Here is a 22,673-nt window from a genome sequence, read left to right on the forward strand (position 1 = left end):
CACACATATTCTTGGTCTGGCTCTGAATGCCCCGCATTCTCAAGGCCAGAATGTCATGCATTTGCGTCCTGTCTGTTGCATAAGAGAGCAACCACAGCCTCAGGCCCTGGAGGAGAAGCTTCTGACTCTCCTTGGTCACCCCCAGGAGACTCATCTTCTAAAACGAAGGGCAGCGGCATGCCAGACTCATATCAGGGGTGGCGGTGACTTCCAAAACCAATGCTTAGAAAATGCTAAACGAGGTACCAACAATCTGTTTTGTGGTTTGAGCCAGGGTGCCACGAGATGCCTAGTGAGCCCCAGCTTTGGCAGTCCCTCAGCAAAGCGCAGGGCTCTGTGCCCCACTGTCCCCAAAGCCGGCTCCACCTCTGGACTCCTTGGTTACATGAGTTGACGGTGTGTCTTTTTAACTTGGGTAAACTTGATGAGGCTGATGCGTATCCCTGTCTGAGCCCCAACCGATCTGATCACCCAAGAGTTCCTCTGATACGCAAATACAGTAACTGCTGTTACCCCTCTCAGCACGCTGGGGTGGAAAGATAATTTCTAGATAAGTGGGGATTCAGCTGCTCCTGCTTATAGCCCTTACTTTCTGAACCATTTGTTCTCATTTTAAAACTTTTGAATCAGTAATAGTATTCATGGGATTAAAAAATCAAAACAATATAAAAAGGAACTCTGTGAAAAGCCTTTGCACTCTTCCTTTATCCACATTTACTCAATACACACCTCTTTTTGCAGATATCCACTTTTTATGAAAATACAAGCAGAAACACATTTACAAATATTTCCCTTTTAACTTCTACGCCAAACGTCACATACCGCACTGACAGCTTTGAGCCTTCCTTTGACGAAGCAACATGTTTTGGAGATGCTTCCTTATCAATAGAGAGAGCGCTTCCTCATTTTTTTAGTTTGTTCTGTTAGGTATGTGTAGTGTCCATTGTGCGCCTGTGCCATGGTTTATTTAACAAGTCCCCTGTCTGAGGAACCATCGTGTGGTTCCCAAACTGCTGCACTGGCACATGAATGACCTTGTACGTACATCACTTCACACACGTGCGAGGAAATCTGTGGGAGAGATTCCCGTAAGCAGGGATGCTGGGGCGGATGGGAACTGCATCTCTAATTTGACAGATACTGTCATCTAGCCTTCGGAACCTTTTTACTTGATCATTTTTTGTTTGAAAACCTTTCCAACTATTTTACCCTTTTTTCTAAACTGAGGATGCTGACTATAAATTCACCTTTTCTGGGACACCTGGGTGCCTCAGTTGGTTAAGTGTCTGCCTTCGGCTCAGGTCATGATCCCAGGGTCCTGGGGCGGGGCGGCGGGGGGGTGGGGGGGTCCTTGCTCAGCAGGGAGCCTGCTTCTCCCTCTGCCTGCCCTCCTCCTGCTTGTGCTCTCTCTCTCTCTCTCTCCCTCTCTCTGACAAATAAATAAAATATTTTTTAAAAATTAAAAAAATAAATTCACCTTTTCTTGGTGAGTCAATAATATCGATGAATGGATATTCATCGATAGGCACAGATGTGCATTCTCTGGTAGATGGTGTGGGACAGAGACAGGCTGACAGTGTCACTGTTCTATGAACACTTTCCCTCTTTGTCCCTCCACCTTTTAAAAAAGATTTTATTTATTTATTTGAGAGAGAGACAGAGAGTGACAGAGAGAGCGCAGGAGCAGGGGGGAAAGGTAGAGGGAGAAGCAGAATCCCCGCTGAGCGGGGAGCCTGATGTAAGACTCATCCCAGGACCCTGGGATCATGACCTGAGCTGAAGGCAGACACTCAACTGACTGAGCCACCCAGACACCCCTTTGTTTCCCCTTTTTATTTAAGCACCAAGGGCAGGGAGGGCAAGGCTCTTTGCTCCCCTCTCTGTGGATAGCAGAACTCCACTGTCTTCTCTCTCCTCCTCTCTGGTTCCTACTCTTCTCCTTTTAATGGTCAAAAGTGTCTCCATCTCACTTGGGTTTTTCATTGTGATCTTGCGCTTTTGTCACTGTCTTTTCTAATCTCGTTCCTTTCCTAGCCACTTTCTCTTTTTGGTGTCTCTTGGAAGGGCTAGTACTTCACTTACACTTTCTTCTGAGAACATTTTGCTTTTATAGACCTCAATTATCGGTCTCAATATCCCCTTGCCCCTTTCTGGCCAGCTGACCCATGACAGAACACCAGCGGGAATTCACAGATCCTTTGGCCCTCCCTGACCTTGTAGCTTGGTGGTCACTGTGGAATGACCCAGTGAGTGGGGGACACCAGCAATGCAGGAGCCAGAGAGAGAGAGAGAGAGAGAGAGAGAGAGAGAGAGGAAAGTCCAGATTTGAGAAACTTAAAAAAAACTTATTTAGAAATAATAGGCTTTAATTTTGCTTAAATGTACGTTTTATGGCATTTTTAAAATTTATAAACTTTACTTTCTAGAGCAGTTTAGGTTCACAGCAAAATTGAGCAGGAAGTGCAGAGCTCCCCTCAACGAGCACAGTGTCCCCCACTGCCCCCCCCCCAGAGTGATGCTTCTGTTACAATCGATGGACCCACACTGAGACATCATTATCACCCATAGTGCATGGATTATATTAGGGTTCACTCTTGGGGATGTGTATTAAATGAGTTTGGACAAATGTATAATGGCACGTGTCTACTATTGTAGTATCATACAGAATGGTTTCACTGTCCGAATGGTCCATTTGTCATTTTGAAAAAGAAAATCTTATTTGGAATTACCTACAGAGACGCAGCATGATTGTCTTCAGTACCAGGTACTAGGGACTTTGGCTTAACCACTAACCACCAAGGACATTTCTCTACCGCTTAAATTATCGCTCAGATTCTGTTAACATTGGTTGAGCATCTAACCATATCAAAGGCACTGAGAGAAGGGAATTTCACCACAGTTAGTCCCATTTTACCACTGACGAACTTATTGCAGTCAAGTTGTCACCAGGTGGCAAGTGATGGGCTTAGGACCCACCCCAGGGCTGTACCTCTTGCAGTCAACCTTTTCCATCAGGGACAATGGGATTATCAACCATTATGTGTGATTATGAATGAATTTGTCAGCTTTTCCAGTCATATAATACAATGCCCTAAGGAGTCAAGGCCCCAAACTGGCAAGTTTAGAAGAATGTGTGAAATGTCTGTGTTGCTTCGAAAGGGTGGATCCTAGTTGAACTCTGCATTTAAGACTTGGGATGGAAGGGGTAGGTCATGGGAATCAGAAGTAGAAACATAATAGAGGGGGAACTTGTATGCCACCCCTGATTTTTGGTGGGTGTATGAAATGAACTTTTCTGCACCCATCCACAATCCCTGAGGAGGAACACAGAAATGGCCAAGGATTCCTTTGGAAAGTGGGGCTTGGAGAAAGGTCTTTCAGTGTGATTAAGGCTCTGGTGGCTCTGAGGTGTGTTTTCTTAGGACTTTCAACTCTTATCTTTTGCTTCTGGTTGGTGCAGTAATGCAGACTTGGGGTTGTCTTCCGTTTGGAAATATCTGCTCTCTACTTCCCAAGGGGGAAGTCATGGTGGGGTCCAGAGGCTGTCCCCAGGCTGGGAAAACACCAGGGGGATTCATTGGGTTTGGTGTCAGACTCCAGCATGTGATAGGGTTCTCTGAGTCTCCAACAGTAGTAGGAAGCAGTAACGGTCTCAGGACTTGGGGTCCTGGGTTCCAGGTCTCTTGCCCATCAGGCTGACATTAGCACCAGTGATAGGGATGCCTGGAAGACAAATTTCACCTCCTGGAACAATCCTTTTGCTCAGGGTCAGCCCAGAGTAGCAAGTTCCAGGTACTACCCAAGACATCTGATTTAAAGTGAAGAGTGATGTATTTAGAGCTGGCCAGCGATGTGACAGCTGCTAACACAACCTTTAACACGTGTATTAAAATGAATACTGAGCTTAGTTCAGTCTGTCATTTCCTCTTAATACTTGAAAAGCCACAGTTTTGTTTGAAAATTCCCTCAAAAGGCTCTAGTGGGTGAATTTATTCTTCTGCTTGACTGCACTTGGAACCCTCAAATAAGAGCCACCTTGAAATTGAAACTGGGAAAATCCCAGGTTTCTCTGGCCAAAAGAAGTAGCAAAGGTATGTTCTGAGGTTTATTAAATAATTACCTAGTTGTTGACATGTTGGCGGGGGGGAAGCTGAGGTGCTGGCGAGTGTGAACAGAGGTTAGTCAGGATGTTGGGTCATGCGGTTTGTAAGTGAGGTTGAACATTTTCGTGCTCACTGACCTTTGGCTCAGGCCCGACCAGGGAATGTGTTCTTCCTTCTTCCTCAGTTAGTTAGGGCTTCACATGGTATATCCTTGTTTTGACTGTCTAAATGACCACGGTCGAATGTGATCCAGCGAATCCTAAAAATCCATTGGCTGATGGGAACAGACACAGCAATGACTTGAAGGGAAGAAAATGGAGAAAAACAAAACCCAGAATTAATTGATCATTTTGACTTCCCATCTGCAGTTGGTTTGCAGGACAGATTGGGGAGCTTTCCTAATCTGAGACTAACAATTCAGAGCTTTGGGAAGGAAGGATGTTCTCAATTTAGTGATACCTTTGATCAGTATCCCCAAAATTTCAGCCATTTGTGGGTCTCCTTTGCAATTTTTGTCATGCTATTACTGCAATTTACTTAATAACACTTTTCAAAGACTTGTATATGACTTAATTATTTTTATTTTAAGGAGAAACTTCTCCCACTGCTTCTCCTCCTGGACTGCCTAGTGTGGTAAATGGTGTTAGCATCCACTGGCTCACCAAGGGCAGAAACTTGAGAACCATATCCTGGACTGCTCACTCTGCTCCCCACCCCACCTCATGTTCTATTAACTTTATCTCCTATGTACAGGGTGAACAGATAGTTCATCCAAACCAGGGTATTTTGGGAAAAGAAAGGGACATTATTGGTAATTGTACCTAGAATAAACTGGGTCTGTCTGAAGCGAATGGGAATGTGTGGTCAACCCATTTTTATGGTCTTGAATCCTCTTTGTCCTCTCCATTTCCACCATCACTACCTTAGTGCAGGCCTTCATAATCATTTGCTTGGACTAGTGCAGTCGCTCACTATTTCCTTGATTTCAGTCTTGGTCCTTTGTAACACATTGCACATACACATTTGATATATCACCCTCTTAAAATCCTTCAGTGGCTCCCCATAACTTCAGGATAAATTTCAAATTCCTTGGTATGGTCTATGAGGCTCTTTACAGATCTGGTTCCTTTTTATTTTTCCAGCCTGTGAACTCATTTATTTATTCATATGTCAACATTTATTGAGAGTTACTCTGGGTTGGCACAATGCTAGCCTCTGGAATATAACAATAAATAAAATGGGTTTCTGTCCTCAAGGTATTTACAGTGGAATGGTGAAACAGCCAAGGGAATACTACAGTAAAACATGCTATGGTAAAGCACTGCACTCTCTGATCTCATTACTCTAAGTGCGGTTTGGGGACCAGTAGCATGAGCATTACCCAAAAGCTTGACAGAAATGCAGAATCTTAGGGCCCTGTCCCAAACCCGCTAAATCCAAATCTGCATTTTAACAAAATGCCAAAGTGATTGGAATGCATGCCAGTTTGCAAAGTCTGGTCTGTGGGACCAGTTGAAGCACCTGATTCAGATTCCCAGGGACAGTCATGCCTGGAGGGGGACTTGGAGGAGGAGACAGCTTGCTAAGTGAAGGCAAGGTGTGAAAAGGCACACTGTGGAGGGATTCACCTGTGCTGTGGCACAGAGGCAAGAGAAAATATGCTGTTTGGTGGGATTTACAAGTTGTTCAAAATTTTGGGAACACAGGTTGCAGGTGGGAGCCTTAGCTAACCCAGAGATACCCTTATTCAAGGAAACAAAATGATCAATTTCGGCACCTCCATTTCTTTTTTCAGCCCATCTAGAAACAGTGCTTTAGAAGAAATACTTTGATTCATAGAGACAGCAGAATAGAGGTTACCAGGGGGCTGGAGGGGGGAGGAGAATGGGGAGTTACTCTTTAATGGGTATAGAGTTTCTATTTGAAATGACGAAAAAGTTCTGGAAATGGATAGTGGTGGTAAGTGGTACGACATTGTGAATATACTTAATGCCACTGAACTGTACACTTACAAATGGTTAAAGTGACAATTTTTATGTCATGTATATTTTACCACTATTTTAAAAGAAGTGAGTACTTTGGAGTCAAAGAAGACTTAATTTTCAAGTTCCAGCTTTACCATATTCTTGCCATGACACCCCAGGTAAATCAGGTAACTTCTTGGGAACTCAGTGTCTTCATTTATAAGATGGGACTAATGATGGTACCTGCATGAGGATTCACTACAGCAATGCCTGTGAAGCACTGGGGGCTTGTTGGATTACCTTTGTGCCCATTCAAGCTTGAAAAGCACTTCTTAGTAAAATTCCTGGGATAGCCAGAGCTCTGCATTGCAGCTAGAATTACTCCTTCCCTTTCCTCTTTGATGATGGCAGTGGTTTCCAAATCTGGATGCACATTAGAATCACCTGGAGAGTGTTATCAAACCCCATTGCCTGGAAATGGGGCAGAAGCATCATTATTCCGGGTGATTCCAATGTGCAGCCAAGGCTGAGAAACTCTGCGATAGCAGTGGGTTACAAACTTGAGTGTGTATCAGGATCCCTTGGAGGGTTTGTTAAAATAATTCCTATATTGTCTGTATTGTTCTACACACTCACTAACCTCTTTCAGGTCCATTACTCTACTGAAGTTTTTCTTGAAAACATTTGCCAATAACCTTTTTCATTCCAATGGTCTCAATATTCACCAACCCATTTTGGCTTTAGACATAATTCACCATGACTCAAAATTCTCCTCCTTTGAATTCAGAGCCATATTCTTTGTGTTTTCTTCTTTCCTTCTCCTTCCCCAACTTAGAAGTAGGGATTCCCATTTGAGACTCCCATCACCATATGTTTGGGTCCCTATACTTATCTCTTAAAAAGAACACAGTCTTTGAAATGAGACAGACATGGGTTCATACCTTGTACTTGGGCAAGTCACTTGAACTCTGAGCCTCATTTTTCTTTCTGGTGAGTCATGGGTAATGATAACAGTGTCTCTCTAATGATACATCCCTGGCACATAACACCCAACTATTAGTTATTACAGTGTTTCACCTTTAAGAACATGGTAAAATATTGAAGAGAACTCCAGGAGCGGTGGGACTAACCCATGGGATACAGAGGGCAGAGCCAGGGATTTACCAAATCAGGATTTACCAAAAGGTAAGGAATGGTCCCAACCAAGGACTTTTCAGGGGGCCTGGGAAGACAGGGAGGGGACAGATGGGATTTGACAAAAGGAATGACCAAGAGATTCCCTATGACAACGTTAAAATGTGAGCCTATGGTCTTGTCCATGCACAGGAAGGGTATTATTAATGGTGCTAGGATGGGTTATGGAATGGTCCCAGAGGAAATCCACAAGGGAATTTCAACCCCATCAATGTGGAATTCAGTCCCTTTGGCAAGAAACAAGATGATAAAGAACCTGTTACAATTTGCACCATTTATTATAATTGTGTGCAAAACAAGACCGCGGGGTGCTACACAGAGCTCTTGTTACAAGATGAGGTCTCTGAGTGCTGTTTCCCGTCGATGATGTTATTCAGCACGATGGCTCACATGTTGAAATCTGAAACTCCTTGGGTGAAGAATCCCTCTGCAGGCTCTACCAGATGTTGCTTGTGTAGCTCCCCAAGCACAGAGAGATGAGTTAATCCTTGAATTATTCTGAACTTGCATCAAACTCAGAGGCTTTGATCCAATGAGCCATGGCAATAAAAAACAAGACTATCAGAAGAGCTGTGGGTGGTAGTCCTGTCTCTGAGAGAGGAACAGGGCCACTGGCTGACGGCTGCATTCCAGAAGGCCTCCAGATGCAGAGAGCCATGAGCAGAGGGCCTCACTTAGTGTGATGTTGTGAAAATCCTGCACTTGAAACACATGTGGTCATAAACAAAAACTTCCTCACCCTTTAAAGACTCTGCCGAAGTATCACCCTCTCCAAGTTGTTTCCCCTGAATGTTCCAGGCCTCACTGACCCCACTTACCTTCTTTTAACTTCATCATCCATAGCACACAGCTTGACACTTGGTTATTCTCCAAATACACAGCCTTCTCTCCCCAGTTATATGGTAAATTCCTAGAGGTCCTAACCCAAGTATATTTTATGTTTCTTTGTATTTCTGAATGCTTCTGAATGCTAAGAGGCCTCATGGTTATCTTTTCATCTCTAAAATCTAGCACAGTATAGAGTATGTAGCAAACACTCAGTAAACGAGTAAATACGTGCTTATTCAATGAGTGGAATTGATAGCTAAGTGGAGTTGGCATGAAAAATAAGGGAAGATGTCACAGGCACTTCTTGTTTTGTTTGCCCAGCACCTCACCCCACCCTCTTTCTTCCAGAAGATTCCTTTCCTTATCCCCATCTGTGTGGTTCCTACAGGATCTGCCATATTGTTTCATGACTCTCTGGAGTTTACCTGACTCCAACTGCTTCAGTGAGTCCTTCCCTGAGATTTTTCAACTTGGAATCAGAAAGAATGTTAAGTTTTTGGTTTTTGTGTTTTGTTTTTTTTCCCCTAGTGACCAAAGCTATTAAATATACTGTTAAGTTAGGGAGCTATTGGCCCCCATGTTTTTCACCACTTGAAGAAAGCTGATCACTAGCTAGAACGAAGAATGAAACTAATGAAGAGAGTGAATGGAAGCACAGAGACAAAAAGAATAAAGAAAAACCCTGATGTTTTTGAGCTTCTGGTTTCAGTTGTTCCCCTGCCCTGGGCACATTCCTGTCTTTGGGTTTCACAGACATCACATTATCCCTTATAACAACCCTCTCCTTAGCTTAAATGAGTTTGAGTTAGGTCTCTCTGTCACTTGTAACCACATAAGTCCCAACTAATACAGAAGTCCCTGCTTAGTGGTAGACATTCCATAAAAAGGAATGGATGAATAAAATCTCACTATGCCAAATTACGAAGTTTTACAAACAGGAATTTTTCAAAACTTCCCATTCTTATTTGTGGTTTTGATAAATATCTCTTTGATACCCGCCTTCTCTCCACTGCCCCTGGGGTAGCGCAGTTCTGAGTATAGAGCGGGCACACGGTATACATGGCTGCTACAATTTCTGTTGATTCTTCACTTTTCATTTTTTTAAGGATTTTATTTATTTGACAGAGAGAGAGACAGCGAGAGAGGGAACACAAGTAGGGAGAGTCAGAGAGAGAGAAGCAGGCTTCCTTCCCACTGAGCAGGGAGCCCGATGCGGGGCTTGATCCCAGGACCCTGGGATCATGACCTGAGCCAAAGGCAGCCGCTTAATAACTGAGCCCCCCAGGTGCCCTTTTTCATTTTCAATGACTTTTTAATCTGTGTGTGCATTGGTTAAGAATCTCAGATGCTTGGGGCCGCAATGCCAGCTGTGACTGATGGAAGACATTTGTAACAACTTTGTAAAATGCACAGAGACTGATGGGTTTTGAACAGAAGCCATGAACTGAACACAAAAGGATGGTCCTCATGAGCAAAGGGAAGGAGTCGTTGAATAGCTCTATGGTAGATGAGATGGTACGAGAGGCTTACTGGTGTCCACATTTTCTGAATTTCAAATTTAGGCACATGTGCCAGTGCATATGAGGGAAATTTCTGGGAACAATGGGACAGCTTATTTGATGTTGGGTCACCAGCTCAGAATCTCTGGTTACCATATTTGTAGCGCTAGCCTATAGTATCAAACCTTTCTTTAGGCAGGCTGGTCTACTTACTGCCACCCAAATGGCCATGTGCATTTTATCCTTAGCACATTTTCTCAGAAAACTCCTGGTGGGGGCACCTGGGTGGCTCAGTCGTTAAGCGTCTGCCTTCAGATCGGGTCATGATACCAGGGTCCTGGGTTCGAGCCCCGCATCAGGCTCCCTGCTTGGTGAGGAGCCTGCTTCTCCCTCTCCCACTCCCCCTGCTTGCGTTCTTTCTCTCACTGTCTCTCTCTCTCTCTCTCTCTCTGCCAAATAAATGAATAAAATCTTTAAAAAGAAAAATAAAGATTGAAAAAAAAAAAAAAAGAAAACTCCTGGTGCCAGATACCTCTTCCTTCCTTATGTCATTTCCTTTCATTCATATCAAACCCATCCCCCAACTCCAGCTATCCTATCTCCTCCAGAAATGACTGTTCTATCTAACCCACTACACATGACATTTTATCATTCATTCTAAGAATGGCAAGTATAACCTCCTATCCACACTCCCTTTCCAATGAAAAACATCACTAATTGATACTGGCGCTCCTTCTCCTCAAGGCTGGCAAGAACTTCAGAATTCTTCTCAACACAGAATCTGAGGCAGTCAATGAAGGCCCTGGGGTTGGCAAGTGGCATGAAACCTCGTTGCTATCTCTGATTCATTCCCTTATATTTATTTGAAGCTTTTGGATGTGCTGTTTCCTTTCTCCAGCTGAGCTATTAAGTCCTTGGGGACAGGGATAACAACAACAACAACAACAATAATAGCAAATATTCCTTGAAAACTTATATGTGCTGGCACTGTACTAGCCATTTTAATACTCAGCGCAATCCTGTGAAGGTATTAGTATAATCTACATTTTATAGATGGGGAGTCTAAGTCTTATATTTATTTATTAAATTGATTTTTAAATAAAAATTATATATATTTACAGTGTATAACATGATTATTTGATACATATATATAGTGAAATGATTACTGCCTTCAAGCTAATTAACATATCTTCTCCTCTCATAGTTACCATTTTTGTTATTGCTGTGATGAAAGCACCTAAAATCTACCTTCTTAGCAAATCTCTAGAGTATTCATTACAGTATTATGAAATAGAGTCACCATGCTGTACATTAGATCTTTTTTATTATTCATCTTATATAACTGCAAATTTGTGCCATTTGACCAACATCTCCCCATTTCTTTCACCTCCTGTCCCTGGTAACCACCATTCTACTCTTTACTTCTATGCATTCAATATTTTTATATTTTTAAAAGTGACCTCATTCAGTTTTTTTCTTTCTGTGTGTTAGTAGAATTTCTTCTGGGTTCATCCATGTTGTTGTAAATGTCAACATCTTCTTTTGAAAGGCTGGAATATATATATACGTACGCATGTACACACACACACACACATGTACGCATGTACACACACACACATAACAGTTTCTTAGTCCATTCATCTGTTGATGGACACTTAGATTGTTTCCATGTCTTGAGTCTTAAAGATAATAAGTAACTTGTTCAAATACACAGAGCCAGAATGTGGCAGAACCAGAACTTGATGTCCAAACCTTTGCTCGTTATCAGTGTGGTGTATTATGTTGCCTTTCTTTGTGCTGTCCAACTAGCACAAAGCTGTGTGCATAAGTATTTGTTGAATATGGGGTTTTTATAAAACAATGAAGTTCTTCACAAGAGACAGAGAGAAATTGAATTGAAAATACCAGAAGCAAATTCTCTACAAAGAGTTGGAGCTAACTTGATAGGAGCCTACTTCACTTTCCCAGTACCCTTGGCTAAAGGCAGTGCCATTCCCCATTCCACAAATAAACATGCTTTATGCAAACAGAAATGCTAAAGATCAACTCTAAGGAGAGGGGCATTCCGGTGAATTAGCAGCTCTGGGAGCTTGAGAGCCTCCAATAGATCCTCACGGTGGCTCTGCTACCACACAGTCACTAGCTCCTCTCTGGGACTGTTTCCAAATTCGTAGAATAATTCATTTAGACTCGTTTATATCTACCCAAGTGTGTTTCCTGAATATTGGCCCTACAAGAAATTCGTATAAAAAGTAGTTTTCTGTCAAGTGCTAATGGGAAATTGCATTTCCCCTTGGGTGACACATAATCCACGTTAAAGGATCTTAGTAGGCCAGCAGGAAAGAACCTGCTTATTTAATGTTTACTTAGTGTTTATTTAACTCAGTATTTCCTGGCCCTCTTTGGTTTCACACAATAGCTGCTAATATCTCAGAGCTAATATACTTAGGTAAAAAACAATTGGCTAAATATTTTCTAAAAATCCTTTCTAACATTCTATAAATCTCTAAAATAATAATGTTACTTGATTATAAATGAATATAAATGAATTAAAGATGGAACCACAGTTTCAAGTTTCTGAGATTTCTTTGTCAGGGAAGTTGAAAGGCTGTTAAGATGACCTATCCAGGTTTAGAAGTTCAGGCCGCCCTGTGATTTTCCTGAAGTGGACAATAGGGGGCACTAGTGGACTGCACTAACGGCCGCCCCTCCACAAATGCTACAAGAAAGGGCCAACTGAAGTTGTAGCAACCAGCCCCAATTCCTTTTCCAGCTGAGTGGAAAGCTACTGAGAGCCAATTCCTCTCCCTTTTGGGTCTTTCTCTCTCTGTGTCTCTGTCTCTGTCTCCCCTTTGGAGGAAATATTGGGATTGAATCAGGATAGATAACACTGTATGTGTGCCCTTTACCTTTAGAGACAAATCATATAAGGCAAATCTTTTCAACAGCTTGTCATTGATTGTGTTCATTTTGGGGCAGTTACACTTGACAGTGGAAGTTATTGGACAAACATAGGGCCTCTGAGTTGAAAAGGAATTCTTTATCAGCTCTCTCATTTTAAAATAAAAAATTATATAGGTGAAGAAAAGAATAAACTTTGTGAGGATGTAAATTCTTTTTAATTTATATTTTCTCTCTAAACTTTGGGTGTAAGACTTATGCAATAGGACTTTTTAATGATGTGGCAGACTATAAAAGGCTTGGGGGCAAAATGGAGATACTTAACTTTTTCCCACTCATTTTTGTCATTTTCCTGTGAAGTAGAACAAGGCAGGCAGGCCTCCCTAACCCAGGCAAACACAAGAGATTGGAGTGACCCGTTCTAAGATGATATTGTCACATTCCCACCTCCCCCCTAACTGTTAAGTCCCCGCTTCTCCCCATGCTGCCCCTACCAGGAGCCCCGCCCCCCATAGACTTAAAAAATGTTTTCTTCAAGAGACACGATTCAAGAGTATAGCCTACAGAAAGGAACAGAGGACCGAGATATCACTATTCACCTATAGAAATTCTCTACATCCCGGCTCGGAGGAATGGTGAGCTTAGAGAGAGTCTTCAGCATTCACCCCATCTCATCCTTACCTTGTATACTTGAGGGGCCCCGAGGCTCCAGGCCATGCAGGGATGTGTACCAGCCAGCTGATGTCTGCTCTTCCCACGGCCTCTTGTTGGACCCCAGTCCCAACACTTTAGGAGATTTCAGGCCCTCATAGATGACTCTGCAGGCAGCAAGGTGCACAAGCAATGGCCACAGGCCACACTGATTCCATATGCTGCGTGGAGCGTCTTGGTGGAGAGTCCCTTGTTTGATACAATCCCATTCTTGCCCCATGAGAACAGGGGGGAAATGGCATGTGAGGGCGTTCTGCTGGGCCAGCAAGCAAAGCCCAGTTTGTCTGATTTCTGATCCATCTCTACCACTCACCTCTCTCAGAAAGATGCTGGAAGAGCTCAGAAGCTAATTAAGCAGTTTAAGCTCTCTGGAAAACTTCTAGTGCCTGAGAATTCCAGGAAGTACTGAATCATAAAGTCAAGAAGAGGAAAAGATTCATGAGAAAAGGATGAAATGAATATGTATTGAACAACTCCCATAATGTTGGACATACTTTTTTTCAACCTCACAGTCACTCTCAGAGGTAGAGATCCTCTTTTTATAGAGAGGGGAGGAAGAGGATCCAAGTGGTGGAGGAGGTGGACCCAGATCACTGAACGTATAAGCTAGGATTTGAACTTAGGTCTGTGTTCGCTGATCAGAACCATTATACCTTTACTCTTTGCGCTCACCTCCTGTTTTCTACTAGGGTGGGGCTCAGTCCCTATCCTCTATGTGTGAAAGATTTTTTTCCTATACCTTTTTAAAATCTGCACAAGTAACAATATTCTGCATCCACATTTGTGTCTGCTTTTCACAATCATTAGAGTGAACAAGTTCTCCTAGCATCTAACTTAAATACCCCCAAATGGAATGAGAGCTACTGGCCTTGCCCTCAGGGAACATGGAAAATGGCTGCAATGTTCCAGTTAGCAGCGGCTTCCAGTCCTGCTTCCAAATTGCTTCTGTTAAAAGAATCTCCAATTCAAAACACATGCACTGTCATGGAGCCTCATCCCTGCCCCAGATGCTCGACTCTTCCTTGGCCCCTTTTAGGGTGAGCCTGAAATATCAATCAGGCCCTGTTAACCGGATTGCAATCAAGGTGGATCAAGGCTTTCCTCTACTCCCATTGCTGAGCTGAGCTCTGGTCGGATCCCTTTTTTCAAAGTATGTTCTAGGGCTTTTTTTTTTTTTTTTTGTGATCACATAAAAGGGCCCATAGCTGTCAGGGACCAGAAAACAAAGTTTCTTACACAGGGAATTTGGGCATTTGTTTTGATTCTTTACAAATAGAAAAATTTAGCCTGGAAGTCCCTTCGCAAAAATTACACGTTCAGGGCATGTTAGGAATGCATAGCAGTACAACAACTTGCACTTAAGCTTTGTGGAAAATGAAGGGAATACGCAGGTTAGAGACCTGGGTGTGAATCCTATCACAGCCCCTTAGTAGCTATGTGGTCTTTGCATGTTAGTAAACTTCTCTAGCCTTCCATTTTCTTCTCTGTGGAATGCAAATAATAATATGTAACTCACAGAGATGTTGAAAAGATTCCTGCAAAGTGCTCTATAAACATTTTAAAGATATTATTATTACCACTATTCCCATTGCTGCAGCACTAAAAAAGCCTACACCTGATTCAAGAGACAAATAACCTTCAATCTTGCTACTTTGGGGCATACTTTTATTCTAGACATTTGCTATGTGCCAGGCCTTACATACGTCAAGCTTCATGTGTATTAGCTCCTTCTTACCTAGAAGGTAGATGCTATCTTAACATTCTCATTTTATAGCTGGGGCAAGGAAGTGAAGCAAATGACCTGTGTCTATGAGCTCATAAGGGCTAGAACCTAGGCAGTTTAATTCTAGAATCCAGCTCCTGAGCAGTTTATCAGTCAGGACGCATTTGGATGTGAGTAGCAGAAACCCAATATAACAGTGGCTTAAAACAGATAGAAGTTTGTTTTTCTCTTATGTAAGAGTCCAGAGGTTGATAATTCAAGACCAGATTAGAGGCTTGGCTCCACACAGTGCTCAGGGCTCCAGGCTCCCTCTCGATTCCAGTTCTCCTGATGGGTAGTCTTGTTCCCAACATCCAAAATAGATGCTAGAGCTTTAGCCATTACATATACATTCCAAGCAGCAGGATGGAGGACAGGATGGGATAGAAAAGGGATAAAACACATGCCAGTTATTTATGGAGGACTGTTCCCAGTTGCAGCCATTTGACATTTATGCTGACTTTCCATTAATCACAGTAGCAAGGGGGCTGGAAAATGTAGTCATTATTCTAGATGGCTTTGTGGCCAGTTCAAAACTGGAGGATTTTATTACTGAAAGAAGGGAAGAGGTAGTCAGAGGTTAGATGGATGTTTGGAGGAGGAGGAAATGAAGGAGGAAGAAGAGGAGATAAAGCTGGGGAGATGGACAGAGGCTGGATGAGGAGAACTTACTAAGACCCTACTGTTCACCACTCTAATCTTTGGGTTAATCTCCAATTTCAGCAGGTGACAAGGGAAGGCAGGGCTGTCCCCTGAAAACCACCAGTTACGGCCACTGAATGGCCCTCTGAAGCTTTATAATAGGCACTCCTAGAATGAATACAGGTGTCCACCTTGGTGGTAGACTTGAGGCTGGTTTCAGTCTGAGATCCATTAGCTCGTTAGGTTAAAATGGGGGTGGGTAGCTTCCGACACATGTCTCCAGAGAGCGCAGAGAGAGGAGGTGGGGTGAGAGGACACTGAGATAGAACAGGCTGAGTGGCCCTTGGCTGGCTTCTTTGAACCTCCAGAGACAGCCTGGATGCCACACACTGGAAAGTGACTTCATGGTTTCCAAAGCCCTTTCCCATATGCTCTTTCTCTTGGAATGCACAATGAGATTGTGGTAGGGGTTGCTTTGCTCCCTATTTTGCCAGTGAGGAAAAGGAAGTCAGAATCTTCCTATGAGGCCTTAGAATCTGTGTTTTCACAAGAATGCCAGGTAATTCTTATGTTCAAATTACTTTGAGAAACACTATACTTAGGGTGCTGAGTGACATGGAAGGGTCACATCGAGGGTGGCAGATGAAGCAGGAAACCATAAACTCCACGATGGCATTGAGTTACATTTTTCATCATCACTGCTCTATTTCTACCAGCACATTTTAGGGACTCGGTAAATATTTGATGAAAGAATGAATGAAGACAAGTTTAGGTATCCAGGCTTCCTGGATTCTACTTCTTCTGGTGCCATGGAATAATCCTAGAATGAGATAACATTTTTCATGCTTAGTGCTGACAGGGTAGGAGATACATGCTATTAAAACCTCCATTTTGAGATAGAAACTGAAGTTAAACGACTTGCACAAGGTTACGTAGATAGTAAACAATAGAACCAGGATTCAAACTCAGGCTCTCAAGTATCATACTCTCTTGTTTCTCTGGTAGAGGATAACTATTCCATGTCGGTAGATTGATCATAGCTCAAATGATTCCCTATGAAACAGAAAAGGTCTATTGCATAGATATTTAATGTAACAGTTAACCTAATACACAGACGTGAGTCCCGTGGCTTGACAGCAATGTTACAGAAAAGTTCCACTCCGCTTCATAGACTATTGCTCTTATCCAAGTGCCAAACTAGATTCACAGAGAGGAACATATATTGACCTTGAATGTTTACTTTGCTCATGAGCACACATCTGTTTTTGTTAATGGGAAAGAGGGCAATCAGAGCTAGTTCTCAGAAGCAGACATGGAATTCTCTCCCGGTCCGTAAAGTTTGATCACCCCTCAGGCTGCAGAGCAGGTTGTCAGTTTAGACAGTGGCTAGTTGAACCCAGAAGCTTCTGGACTCTTCAGTTCTTTCAAAGGAGGCATTGTTTCCTTAGGGCCTTTAGCTGAAGTTGAATCTTTGGGAGATATAAAATTTTATGGTGGAATAACTTCATCAAAAAACTCCCGGTAGACTTAGAGCAATAAAACAGCTCTGTGGGGGGCCCATCTAAAAGCTCTTCTGTTTTCTAGCAACAAATTCTAAGTAGGAGAGCTGACCCCTTTTCCAGTCTGCCTTCTCAGTCGCCCTCCAATTTGTATCCACTATCCCAGCTCTAACATATGTGAGCAAGGAGAGGTTGCCCACATTGGGGAACGGTTTCCATTTCCTTCCTTTGCTGACATTCTTTTATAGAAGACACAACACACAGATTGCACTGGCAAACGTTGCCTCATAACGTGTTTGGCATCAGCAGACTTTGTGTGTTTTCTTGTAAGTTCTTCGTTTGTCTTAGATGCAGGCAATGCCCTTGCACCGACTGACCACCATAATATAGGCACCCATAGCCCAATGGGTGGTCAGTTAGTGGGTCTCATGAGGACTTTGCTTTGTCACTCAGCTGCTTTACCTGAAAAGGTGTTGTAGATAGGACTATATGCTCCTTGGAGGCAAACGAATGTGACTGGGTTTGGGGATCCACCCCACTACCCCAAATGGTGAGAACAGTTGTCAGTTCATTGACTGACGGAAGCTATGTCCCATGACATCTGGTGGGGGAATCAAGCTTTTTCAAAGAGCAGGGTATGAAAAAATAGTGGGAATGGGAGGCATGGATATAGAGAGCCTTGATAGTAAGTCCATCCATGAAGTTCATAGTCTGTTCATAGTCTGACTTTGCATTTCTTTTCTAACTCACTAAAATTATTGTGATTTTTTTCTTAATTACAGAAGAAATATGATGACTTAAGGTTCAATACTTCTATATGTAATTTCTTAGACTTTTGACATTTATATTAGACTCCTAACAGTTACATCATTTGTCTTCTGAGATACCTGCTCATTCCTTTGGGAAAAGCATTATGTAATATGTACATGTAACCTCTTGTCATCCCAGCCACCTTCATCACCTCCCCACCCCCACATGCCACACAAGTTTTCTCAAATTATAACTCTGCCAAATAAAGGGAACTGGAGCTCTGCATCCTGCCTTCCTATGGTGCTGACAGAATATGATATTGGGCAAGCAACAGGTGCTTAAATATTTGAGCAGGAGGGGACTTGCACCCACTCTAATGCCTCTGAGGTAGATGGACCTGAATAAGGTATGTCTAAATGTAAAAACTGAACATCACCTTCAAGGCTATGGGAACCCAGATGGTCTCACCCCTTCATGAAGTTTCCCCTGCAACTAGATTGGAGGGAGATGGGGCACCAGCACAGAGCCCCACCACCTTTATAATGTCCATTCAGGGCTTCAGGTTCCTCACCTTCTAAGAGACAGAAAAGAAACTGGAAAAAATACCTGGTGTTGAGCTTTCTGCCAATTTTGTCCTGTGGGACACTGAAGCTGTATTTAATTTAAAGTATAGAAAAATAAGGAAATGTTATCATATACACTGAGTGTTATGTAAGAATTATTGACTGTAAGCAATATATGTAAGACAAAGTGATCTTTGGTTTGCAAAGAAATTAAAATTTAAATGAGACTTTTCTCTCATTAGATTAGCAAATAGGCTTTTAAAAGCTCACACTTAGATGCTGAATGAGAGTGAAGAGAAATGGGTATGCTTATGTACTTTCATTGGATTTATAAATTAATATCATCCTTTTGGCTCATAATTTGGTCATTATTAAGAGGCTTAAATTTCTTCTTTTCTAAATATTTTTTAATTAACATATAATGCATCATTTGTTTCAGGGGTACAGGTCTGTGATTCATCAGTCTTACACAATACACAGTGCTCACCAAGAACAAACCCTCCCCAATGTCCATCACCCAGTCACCCCATCCCTCCCATCCCCCTCCACTCCAGCAACCCTGTTTGTTTCCTGAGATTAAGAGTCTCCTATGGTTTGTCTCCCTCACTGGTTTCATCTTGTTTCATCTTTTCAATAGGCTTAAATTTTTTTTAAAAGATTTTATTTTATTTATTTGAGAAAGAGTGAGCGGGAGAGAGAGAGATAGTGCGTGCACGAGCTGGGGGAGAGGCAGAGGGACAGAGAGAGACAGAAGCATGCTCCCCGCTGAGCAGCACCCTTAGAATCATGACGTGAGCTGAAGGCAGATGCCCAACTGACTGAGCCACCCAGGGGCCCCACAAGAGGCTTAAATTTTGACAGCAATCTTCTTCTACCAATATGTTATGATGAAATAATCAGGAACTTTGGTAAAAACTTATACACAAAGATGTTCATGGTAGGCTTATTTATAGTTATAATGAATGTGATATAATGAATTAGGTAACAATGTGATTCTAATGATAAGAAAACGGTTAAATCAGATTTCATATTGAGGTGGTCAATAAGACTTTTTCAAAATATCATGGCTCTCTCCCAGATGAAATTAGATATAGATATGTATAAGTCAGCTCTTATGGCATAACACACCACCTCAAAATTTAGTGGCTTAAAAAGTTCTCAAAATCTGTGAATTGGCTGGATGGTTCTTCTGGTCTAGGCTGGCTAGAACTTGACGGTTGAGAATGACCTCACTTACCTATGTGGAATAGCTGGAACAGCTGGAACAGCATGGCCTCTCTCTCTAGGTGTTCTGTCATCCTCTATGTCAACCTTGGGTGGTTCTAAAAGCATTAAGAGAAACGAGCCTCAATGTTTTAAGCCTCTACTTACATTACATTTGCTACTGTCCCATTAGCCAAAGTAAGTCTGGCCAAATTGAGTCGGGGATAGAGAACTACATTCAACCTCTTGATTGGAGGATCTGCAAAATATTGTGTCCATTAAAAAAAAAAGTCACACCACATGACTTGATTTGGCTAATAAAATGTGAAAACCATGGGGGCAGAAGCTTTAACAGCCAATGCATGCTTTCCTATTTTCTCCTTTCCTTCTTACACAATAGCCAGATACATTTGAGATGGTAGCTGATCTATCCTGCTTGGTTCCAGAATGATCAAGATAAGCCAAATCACACTTGACATGTGGCTTGAACAAGAAATAAACCTTTGTGGTTGTGATGAGTACTGGGTGTTATACACAACTGATGAATCGCTGAACGCTACATCAAAAACTAATGATGTACTATATGTTGGCTAATTGAAAATAAAAAAAGAAAGAAAAAATAAGCCTTTGTGGCTTGAAGCCATGCAACAAAGTTGAATTTTTTGTTTTTTGTTTTTTTTGGTTATTGTTACAAAACCTGGTCTATCCAAACTAATACAAAAATTGTGCAGGAATTAAAGCGATATTTTAAAAGAATGATTTTTTTCAGGGTGCCTGGGTGGCTCAGTCTATTAAGCATCTGCCTTCAGCTCAGTTCATGATCTCAGGGTCCTGGGATCAAGTGCCATATAGAGCTCCCTACTCAGTGGGAAGCCTGCCTCTCCCTCTCCCTCTGCCTGCTGCTTCCCCTGCTTATGCTCGCTCGCTCTCTCTGTCAAATAAACAAAAATAAATAAATAAATAAATAAATAAATAAAATCTTTAAAAAAATGATTTTTCATGTGGGAAAGTGTTCATTATATAATTCTATATCAACCAGCAGCTTATAAAGCAGGTATATACTTGTATATGTTATATAATCCTAATTTGTTGAAACAAGCAAATACACAGACACATAGCCTGGAAGGAAATACATCTGAGTGTTAACAATGGAATTACAGGTAATTTTAATTTTCTTCCTTCCCGTGTTTTCCATTTTATTTATAATCAGTGTATATTATCATGCTAGATAATATTTTTTTCAGTCACTGGTCACTCCTTCCTGCTCATTGTCAGGTGATTTACTGTACCTGTGAAAATGGAAAGATTTTATGTCCTTCAGTCATTGGGTTTGGCTATGTGACGTGCTTTGGCCAATGAAATGTGAATAAATATGGCATTCATCATGTTGGAGCAGAAGGAATAAGACTCATCTTGAGGTTTGGCCGGTTCTCTGCTCTTTTCCAGGTATGTCCCATGTAGGGACTGCTCTTTCAGCCTGGGTCCTGAAATGAAAAGACAGAGCAGAGCTCAGGGTATGAGATAATTAAAAAAATGTATACTGATCTCTGCTCCTAGTTCCTGACAAAGAACACCTAAAACTCTTATAATACCCTAAGTGATCAAAGCAGTAGCAGCATCTTTTGTTCCAACATTTATTCTTTGACCCCCATTCCTGACACGGAGCTCCTAAATCCCTTGGGATTTCCTGGGTGGCAGTAGTGTCTTTGTTCTATGAGGTGACTCTTAGTTGCAGGCTGGTCACCAGAAAGAGCAAGCCATGATTAGGAACTTGGAAGAAGGGAGAGGGACTAGAAATGGAGTTAATGATTGATCTTGCCTAGATGATGAGGCTTCCATAAAAATCTCAAAAGTATGGGGTTTCAGAGAGCTTCTGGACTGGTGAACACTTGGAGGTACTGGGAGAGTAGCATGACCAGAGACAGCATGGAAGCTTCATGCTCCTTCCTTGTACCTTGCTCTATGTGTGTCTTCTGAGTGTTCACCTGTATCCTCTATCATATTTTTTTATAATAAACCAGTAAACAGTAAGGAAACTGTTTTCCTGAGTTCTGTGAGCCACTCTAGCAAATTAATCAAACCTGAGGAGGGTGTGGTGGGAATCTCTGACCTATAGCTAGTTGGTCAGGAGCACAGGTGACAACCTGGACTTGTGTTGGTGTCTACAGTGGTGGTGGTGGAGGTTGTCTTGTGGGACTGAGCCATTAACCTGTGGGATCTGATGCTGTCTCCAGGTAGATAGTGTCAGAATTGAGTTGAATTGTAGGACACCCAGCTGGTGTCACAGAATTTCTTGGTACAGGAAGACCCTCACACATCTGGTATCAGAAGTGTTGTGAGTGTGGTGGTGGTGGTGTGAGGATAAAGGAAGACATATAGCAGGAAGGGTAAGTTTCTCTTATTCACAGTGCCTGGTAAAAACCAGAGCCCATCTCAGCCTCCAGACAGCATCAAGAAGAAATAAACCATATTGTTTTAAGTTGCTGAGATTTGTTTTGTAAACACAGCAAACCTAGGAAGATTCTTTTTTTACTTTAAAAAAACATACCTAAAAATATGGCCACCAGTGACTCATAAGCCACCAAATTCCAAGTTCTATCTACACACAATACTGCTTTCTTCTTTATCTTTCGCTTTCCCTTTCAGTTACAGGGTGGAATACTACAAATCAGGTTGTTATGAAAGAAAGCAGTTCACAGATCCAAAACTGCCCCAGTCCTCTTACAAAGTCCACATCCCCATTTCTGGGGATGTACCAGGATTGCCACGTTTTTGGAGGCAAGGACAAGTGAGAAAGTAGCTCATCTCTTCTTCAGTAAGAGAACATTTTAGTACTGGCAGAGAGTATGGCATGATTCAGAAGTCACCAACTAGCACAGAATCCTCATCATTCCACATTAAAATAGAATGGTTTCATCCACAACCCTACCTGGGGTATTCATAAACCATATATAGAGGGGTTGATCATTACACACAATATACTCATTCATTCAAAGAAAATGTGACTTTCTTATTTTTCTATAAACAACCTAATCTTCCTTAGGAGCCCCTTCC

At 42.1% G+C, this 22,673-nt stretch overlaps 1 protein-coding gene and 1 long non-coding RNA gene across 5 annotated transcripts in view; one reads left to right on the forward strand and one right to left on the reverse strand.

Moving 5' to 3' along the window:
* The window catches only part of DRAM1 (DNA damage regulated autophagy modulator 1), a 79,219-nt gene that overhangs the window by 37,759 nt on the left and 18,787 nt on the right, over nucleotides 1-22,673 (forward strand). The window lies entirely within an intron of this gene.
* Nucleotides 19,190-22,673, reverse strand: part of LOC103676500 — a 51,296-nt gene continuing 47,812 nt past the window's right edge. For both annotated transcript variants that reach the window (XR_005836729.1, XR_572149.2), the window contains exons 2-3: nucleotides 20,909-21,103; nucleotides 19,190-19,738 (exon numbers count right to left, since the gene is read on the reverse strand). This is a non-coding gene — a long non-coding RNA (uncharacterized LOC103676500). The remainder of the gene's footprint in view (nucleotides 19,739-20,908; nucleotides 21,104-22,673) is intronic.

Source organism: Ursus maritimus, unplaced genomic scaffold (genome assembly GCF_017311325.1).
Source record: "Ursus maritimus isolate PB19 unplaced genomic scaffold, ASM1731132v1 scaffold_21, whole genome shotgun sequence".
In the NCBI taxonomy this organism is placed as follows: Eukaryota; Metazoa; Chordata; class Mammalia; order Carnivora; family Ursidae; genus Ursus; species Ursus maritimus.